The sequence below is a fragment of the Synchiropus splendidus genome, chromosome 11 (assembly GCF_027744825.2).
Source record: "Synchiropus splendidus isolate RoL2022-P1 chromosome 11, RoL_Sspl_1.0, whole genome shotgun sequence".
Taxonomy (NCBI): Eukaryota; Metazoa; Chordata; class Actinopteri; order Syngnathiformes; family Callionymidae; genus Synchiropus; species Synchiropus splendidus.
The window spans coordinates 20916704-20925487 of NC_071344.1; positions in this window are offsets into that span (position 1 = coordinate 20916704).

Here is an 8784-nt window from a genome sequence, read left to right on the forward strand (position 1 = left end):
CAAGCTCATGAAGGTTGGCAGAGGAGGGGAGAGAAGCAAATCAAAAGTCTACCAGCAAGGTCATCTACACCACATGAGGCATGGCTTCTGTATTTTTGCCAGAATGTATCCATGAATTATGCTGATCATAGAATGGAGTGCCCAAGGCATTTACAGGAAATGTTTTTGGATTCCTGAATTTAGTGATTTAACTTCTATTGTGCAAAATCAGACCTAGCCCTTCAGCAGCCCTGTGGCAACACTGATGCCTTCATCAACCAAAAGGCTGTTTCTTCAGTTCATTGCTGACTCTAAACTGCTAATCCTCCTAGTGTCTAAATTTGCTCACACTGTTAGGACAAAAAAAACGGTGTCATGTCCCCTGGAAAAATAGAAGAGGCGTAGATGTTTTGCGGAGTACCAGGGCACGTCTGAGACGGCTCACGTGATTGACAAAAACTATTGATGTCTTTGCTGCTGCATGCCTCCCTCCGTGGTTAGTCATCCTGAGCATCAGGGTCGCAGAACTTGAACATGGTCAGAGTGTATTGGAAGATCTACAAAGTTTTTCCTTTTCTGTGAAAATGTCAGTTCATGAGTAGCCCCATATGATACCTGCTCGGACTCCTGTCTACACTACAGCTCAGACTTGGGAACCCACTTTTTCTCTTCCAGAAGGTTACTCCATTGAACTTCCTGTAGCATTTTTTATGACGCTGTAACTTAGTGTCAGACTTTAAACACTCATCTTATGCAGAATGGGTCATAGTTTAGACGTCAAGCATGTAGTTCTCTGACCTCCAGGACAAATAGGGAAAAAGTCAGGCGCCCTAAACAGCAATACAGCTCTGACAAAAAGCATCGTCATTTGTACCTGTTTCTATCTGTGGCATCAGGGCCATGGCCCAACCTTGCCGCACCTAATATTTTGACTACCAAAGGGTTTTGTGCCGGCTGGTTGGAGAGAACACACTAGAGCGCGGAGGATGCCCCGCCTAGCTTTAGGGGGTTCTCTCCTTGGCTAGGGATAGGGTTAGCCCATGGGGAGCCTTCCAGTCACCCACAGCAGGCCTCTGACACCCAGAGGAAGTGGGACCGCCATTAGAAAAGCTTACATCTCCCGGTGCTCCCAAGCGGTCTCCCATTCAAGTACTCACCAGGCCCGACTCTGCTTGGCTTCCGAGATCTGACGAAATCCAACACGCGTTTATTTTGTTTTTTTGTTTTTTTTTACTATATATAATCAAAAAACAATTTATCATCAATTATATTTCAAACTTAAATCCACAATTATCTTCTCACTTCAGGCTTTCATATATTTGTTAATAAATTGTACTTTTTTGAAGAAGAAATATAACATAAATCAAAATTATATATTATTCATTCTTCGTTAACTTTTATTAGTTGGGCTCCTTGTAAAAATCATTTTCAAGTCATTTTCATAAAATCATCATCCAAAAAAAATGGTTTTTGAACATAATTTTAAAATCCTCCATACATTCTATTCCTTTTCTTCATATGTTGCATTTTGCCTTACTTTTGTTGCATACCTCTCTACACGAAGCATCATATTCAATCCCCTCTTCTGTCCTTTTCCTTGGCATTCCAAAAAAACTCTTCATCATTCCACTCCTTCAGTTCCCAGTTTCTTTTCCCATGTTCTTTCATCCTCAATCTGTACTCCAGTAGTTTTGTACAATCATAGAATTCATGTAAACCAGTAAACCAGTTTCATTATTTGTTTCAATGTCTCACATTCATACCTCATTTCTAAAAGCTTGTTCTAATATTTTCCCTTTCAAAACCATAAAACATCCAATTTTTTCACATCCAGTTACATTCTTTATGTTTTCTTTTAAAACCCATTTCCATTTCTGGTTGTTCAAGTTCTCAATATAATTAATAATTTTCTTTACTTTTACCACTGTTTTCAATCATTAACATTAACTAATTTTAGTCCAATATTTCATCCATCTCCATCACTCTTAAAACATTTAGTTCATTATAACAATTGTCCCTTTTAATTTCATTTTCCTAGTTCTCCATACAGCTTTCTCTTTATACCATTCTTTAGTTCTTTGTATTGTAATTTTGTCACCATTTCTCATTTTCCGTTTCCCAATATATATTCCCAAAATCTTCATAATTTTTTTTTTTCCTTTCAAACCCAAGCCTTCAAACTCTGCCTTACTATTTCCCATGTCCATTATTTCCGACTTCGTCATGTTTATTTTTATAATATTTTATAATCTCTACATGTTGGGTCTACATTATGCACATCTGCCCTGTTAAAAACTAAATTGATAAGACCAGTATTCATTCCCTCTATTATTTTAGCATTTTCTTCAATTAAAAAAACTATAAAATTTATATAAAATGCACATCCCAAAGATTCTCAATGGGGTTAAGGTCTGGACTCTGTGGTGGCCAAGCCATGTGTGAAAATGATGTCTCATGCTCCCTGAACCAGTCTTTCACAATTTGAGCCCGATGAATCCTGGCATTGTCATCTTGGAACATGCCGTGCCATCAGGGAAGAAAAAATCCATTGAGGGAATAACCTGGTCATTCAGTATATTCAGGTAGTCAGCTGACCTCATTCTTTGAGCACATAATGTTGCTGAACCTAGACCTGACCAACTGCAGCAACCCCAGATCCAGGAGGCGACTTTTTTTTGGCCAGGCAGTATATTTTCTAATTTTGGAAAAAAGATTGGTACTCCTGTCAACGCCACGAGACTTTTCTGGTTATTGCCCCATGATAGTTCCCATTTCAATTTTCTTTAATTTTCTGTTTTAAAAGATCCCACCATTTTAATATTTGATTCATAATCTTCATTCTGTGTCCTTTTCCAAAATTGTTTTAATAATATCTATAATCTAATCTATCCTTCAATATTTCTTTATTTAAGCACCATATCAAACCCCCTCGGATATTCTCATGGACTCCCCATCTAAATGTTACTATAGAGTGATCACTCATACCTGTTAATTTAAATACACTAGTATATACCTCTTCAATAATTTCTTCACAAACTAACATTAAATCAATTCTACTTTGTTTCATCTACCTTTCTGCAACTTGAGACCAAGTGAATTTCTTTTCATGTTGACTTTTATTTCTCCACTCCTTTACTAATATTGCGACTCCACTTGTACCCAGCTGTCCTACATAAGAATACATTTTGGTGATGGAGTGGATTGCCATCTGATTGGCTCTAGAATTTGACAACAATTGGACGTTTTACGTTCTTCAGTCACAAAGTTATTGTTTATAAACAAATGTTAGGTACAATGCCAAATACGATGACAGTTGTAATCAATACATTTGAAAGCCATTGCAAAATTCCCATGAAATGTAAGATTGAGCTCTTGTTTAAAAAATGATAATGAAAGTTGTCATATCATGTAAACTTATGCTATCACACAATATTCACATTTTTTGTAAGCTCACGAATTGTAATTGCACACTGAGGTCTGTTGACAATGATGGATAAGGGCCATGGCATCTGAATCTGTCTCTCATCATCACCAACGGGTTGGTCATTCCTGGCGTTGAGGTGTTGTATTCAATTGAATAAGCTCCTGTTTGGGAGATGAGATCCTGATGCTCCAGCAAACTGCTACAAGAAGCAGATTCTGTCAAATATCAAACCATGTCAAATGAGTTACCTATTCTCGAACCCCTCCTGTGGCTTGACATATAACACGACACGTGATTCATGGTTACAGTCAAGGCCAAGGAGAAGTATCTAACTTGTGGACAATTACTTAGACCACCACCATTTGCTTAGAAACATTTAAAAGAGGTGAGACATTTCAAGTGAAGCTGTTCTTTGATTGGATAATTCCATCGTATTAATCAGCAATGAGAACCATTGGTTAGCAAAATAACTACAATAACAAGCTTCATTTGCTTGAGGTTTTCCACACCTTAGTTTTGAGCAAACATGATGGATAAGGTCACTGTTTTCTTCAGTGATTCCGAGGGTGTTGTGTCCAGATGCAGGTCAGCAGGGAGACTGCTGAAAGAGTGAAGATGGGGGAGTAAAACATGGACATTTACTATGGAATAGGATGTGGCACATTTACTGTGTAGAAGTACAGAAATGTGGTAATAAAATAGACAAAACATGTATTAAAGAGAAGTAAGTCAAAGTAAAGATGGGGAACTGCCATAGAGTTGGACACATTCATCTTCATGTGTTTTTGCAATGCAGACAATAATTTGGCCTCTGGAGTTCTGGCACAAATCAGAGCTGCAGGTCACCATTTAGGTAAAGGACCTTCAGTTGTGGACAAAATGAGTGTACACTGTATAGTGTGCTTTGCTGACCCCTCAGTCACCTGAAGAGAGCTCAGCTCATGAAGGTCCTCTGATCTCACTCAGGTCCCCACCAGTTCCATCTCATCAAAGCCAAATTCTGCAATGAAGCTGGAGTTGGAGCAACAGAAAGGTAGAGTTACCGTTTGAGTCAGAGTTACAGGGAATGACACACTGTAATTCTGAACAATGTTAATGTTACAGAGTTCGCATATGAAGCCACCCTTCTGCTGCTGGACCTCACATGTTGCCACATTGGTCTCGACCATAAAAATAGGGTGGCTCTCTCTAAAGAAATGGAAAAGGGTCTAGGAGGGCTACACCATCAGATATGAAAAGCTGGGAAACCACCTACAAACGGGCAAAGGACGGGTCCCAAACAACAGCAGAGAGAAGAATCTCCTGGGAGTATATCACTGTGAGTGTTATCCACATTGGACATTTAACAGGGTATTGGTTAATGTGTAGAGGTGGGTTTGCATGGTTCATGATAAAAGAGTTCTGTGTAATATTTACTAACCCATTCACCTATTCCCTGGCAAATGGATGACTGGTGTAGGTCGTTCTGCAGTTGGGCGCGTGCCACTAGGCAGCATCGTGTCAACACCCCTCATCCCCACACCTGATCTTGGCCTCAGCCAACCCCAGCCAGGCCCTTCGAGTGTCAAAAAAGACAAAATGGGCAGGAAAAACAACATAAATTGAGGAAACCAGCTGTCTATTGTACACCTTTTGCTTTTTGGTTAAGTGGCCATTGACGCGGTAAGGTTTCATCAGCTGGGGCAATAGGGGATACGCAGAGTCTGCAATAATGTGCAGGCCCTCTGGGACCAACAGCAGAGGGTTGTCTTCCAGAATTTGAGCAACATCAGTGTAGCGGAAGGCTCGGGTATCATGCCAACTGCCAGGGTGACCAACGCTGACATGGCAAAAGCGCCGCTCACCGCCACAGACAGCAGTCAGTATCACTGAGCAAAACTGCTTCCTATTGTAATAGGCAAGGGCGTTCTCACACTGTGGCTTTCAAATGGTTATGTGACACCCATCACTGCACACAGAGTGTTGGCAAATCCTGCCTTCTCAAACCCTTGCTCTGATGCATGCAGGGCATCCCCTCTCTGGACATGTCAAACTGATCTGCCACACCTCTGTAGGACTCCTGGATGGCTAGGGTCCACGAGCAGGCAACAGACAGGCTGACCTAGGTGCATTAAATGTTTTGCATCTTGCCTTTTCTTGATTTGACTTTCTCCATGAGCGCAATGCAAAAAGGAAGAGTTCCTCCACTTCCAAATCCTCAGCCAATAAATCTGCACAAGAGATTTTCTCGCTTGTACAAACTACAATCCAACAACGTCCGCCGGGCTGTGCCCGAACGCAATATTTTACTTTCTCTTCCTCTTTCCTGTCTTTCTCCTATAATCCCTCCTTTCCTTGTCCTGCTGTCGAATCATCGCCATCCTCATAACTCGCCTACTCCCAAACTACCTCCTTAAGGTCCTGGTCTTCTGCATCTGGTTCACTTTTACTTGTTATACAATCCACTTTTTTCTGTCTGATCATTGTGCTCTTCATACTGTTGTTCTGATTCAGTTTCGTTCTTCCTTTCTGCTTTCCGTCCTCTGAATCACTCGATGGTCTTTTAAAACCTTTGTCCATGTTTTGCACTTCCATGTCCTCCTCCACGCACAGTTTCGATATATGTGTCCGGTTTCACGCACACTGGTATCTGTGGATTATCCTGATATATTCAGGTCCCGATGGTGTCCCAAACTTCATGGAGTAAGGTAAGTACTTTATTTCGTTTTTTCATTGAACTTCACCTTTCAAAACCTTGTCTTCAACGTTCCGGATATTGCCGTCACTCCCCACTCTGCCAATTTCATCAAGATCATTTCGTCTGACAACTAGATGCCACCATTGACAACTGACAACTGACAAGAGACCACCATTTCACATTCATCAATGTCCTTAGCCCACATGGTTTTTCCTTTTATATTTATTCTGTCTTTTATTTTCTTTTTTACATCATCATTTCCTATCTTTCTTTTCCAATTAATCTGCACACAGTAACAGTCTCACAACAGTCACCAAAATGTTTGTTTCTTCCACATCCATTCTTACTGTGTTCTCATATTTGTTCTCATATTTGTACTGTTCATCCATTTTTTCTGTCCTTTTTAGTTAAAGGAAGGAGGTTGTCGTGCCTCCACTCCCTTTTCCTTTCCCTTCCCTTTCTAGCACAATGAACTAAAGGTTCAACGTTTCGTTCAATTCCCTTTCCGGCACAATAAACTAATCGTTCAAAGAGTAGTTCATTGAACCCAAAAGGGAATTGAACAAAACCTTTGAACAACGATGAGCTTGTCTGCACTCTGTCCTCCGTCTTTATTGTAAACATCATTAAAGCAGCTGCGTTCAGCTTACTTGCTCGGTGAGTTTTAGTTCATTTAGTGAGTGATGCCACTGAAGTGGTCTGCCTGTAGCCATATAGCCTGCTTAGTCGGTGCGAGCAACCCGGGGATGATGCGCCTTCTGCGGGGAAGCATCTCAAGCAACTCTCCACACAATTGTGGTGGTTGAAGTGTATATATATATATATATATATATATATATATATATATATATATATATATATATATATATATATATATATATATATATGTATATATAATCCTGTTGCCCCATCTCTCTCTCTCTTCCCCCTTTCATCCCTCCGTCTCGCCAGACCTCACACAAAAATATATCTATGGGCAATACAAACGTCGAAAAGCCTTAATGCGCTCCACGTAACAAGCCAGCACCAAGGGGGTTCCAAGATGTAGTGGATGTAGCGTTCCAGAAAAAAAAAAAATCTGATAAAACCCGGAAAATATCCAAGCTGAAGGTGCAAAGACTTGAGGAAACCCAACTGAAAACAATGAAAAAGATGGAACTCAGGATACGCAGATAACTGCTACTGCTAACGAGAAATGTGATGAACCCCCATCGGACCACAATGAAGACATCACCTCAGCCTAAGAAAACATTGGCTGCAAGATTAAAAATGTCAGGACGGAAATCAAAAACTATCTTCAAGTACTGGGAGAGAAGGTGAGAAATCACATGAAGGAAGAACTGGACACTTTCAAAAAGTATAAACATCAGCGGTTAGCAACACTAGTCACCAAGAACGAGAGAGCTGGCGAGTTGGAGTCGCGGGTGGAAAAGTTGGAGAAATGCACTCAAGTGGCGAATGACTCACTGACACAGCAAGAGAAACTTCAAGACAAAACTCACAGACCCGGTCACGAAGGAACAACATTCACATCTTTAGGGTACCGGAGCGAGCCCAGGGCGAGTCTGTACCCAAGTTTGTTGAGAATTTGCTGAAACGCAAACTTTTCCCAGGTGAAACTGTTGTACTTAATATTCAATGACCCCACAGTGTGCTACTTCAGAAACCCACAAATCATCCCATCATTGTGAATTTTCTGGACTTCCCTGTCAAGGCAAGGATTCTGAGAGAGGCATTGAGGAAGAAAATTCAAGTTGGGAACCCATCGTAATCGTTCAACCATGACTACACTTTGGAAATCATCAGATCTAAGTGTTCAATTGTTTTTTGTTGTTGAACTTTGTGCTCTGTTTTTGTGTGTCATAGTTGTGACAATGAACTGTCTCATTGTTTGGGGCCTTTGCTGTAGAAAATGTAATGGCCACAAAATAAAATTGTAGAGATGCAAGCGTAAATGGTCTACATAATCCAATTAAAAGAAGATGAGTTATATCCAAAATGTAAAAAAAATCAAGTACAAATCATATTCCTTCAAGAGACACACTTACCCAAGCAGGAACACAAGAAACATAAACAGTTTGGTTTTAAAGACACATTTCATTTGGTGGTGGTGCTCGAAGAGGGGCTTCAATCTTCATATCCAACTCACTTAATTAAAGAAAAAAAGGACAAGGAGGAGCCATATGTCTTGGTGAAAGGTAAACTAGAGAATAATTTGATCACACTTGTAAGTACTTATAGACAACCAGGAAATGACAAATCATTCCTGAAATCACAATTTGAAACTATTATTTAAGAAATAGGGATTCTCATGTGTGCTGTAGACTTTTATATAATTCTGAATGCCAAGTAGGACACGACAAGTGAAACAAGGGCCACATCTCCGATGATATCTGCTCAAACTATTATTGACAGAACTATGAATGTTCAATGTCAGGGGAGAACTATTATTATTATTCTGCACCCCCATTCTGTTTATTCTAGAATAGATTATTTTTTCATGAACACAATTCACAGAAATAAAATTAAAAGATGTGATATTGGGTTCAAATCACAGTGTTATTTACATATGTCTTAAAATCTGAAGTAAAAACTCTCTTTGGAAGTTGAACATTGGCATGTTAAATAATAAAGACAGTGAAATAAATGAAAGAAGAGATACAAAACTATATTGAACATAATAAAGACAGCCAGGTTTATTCAA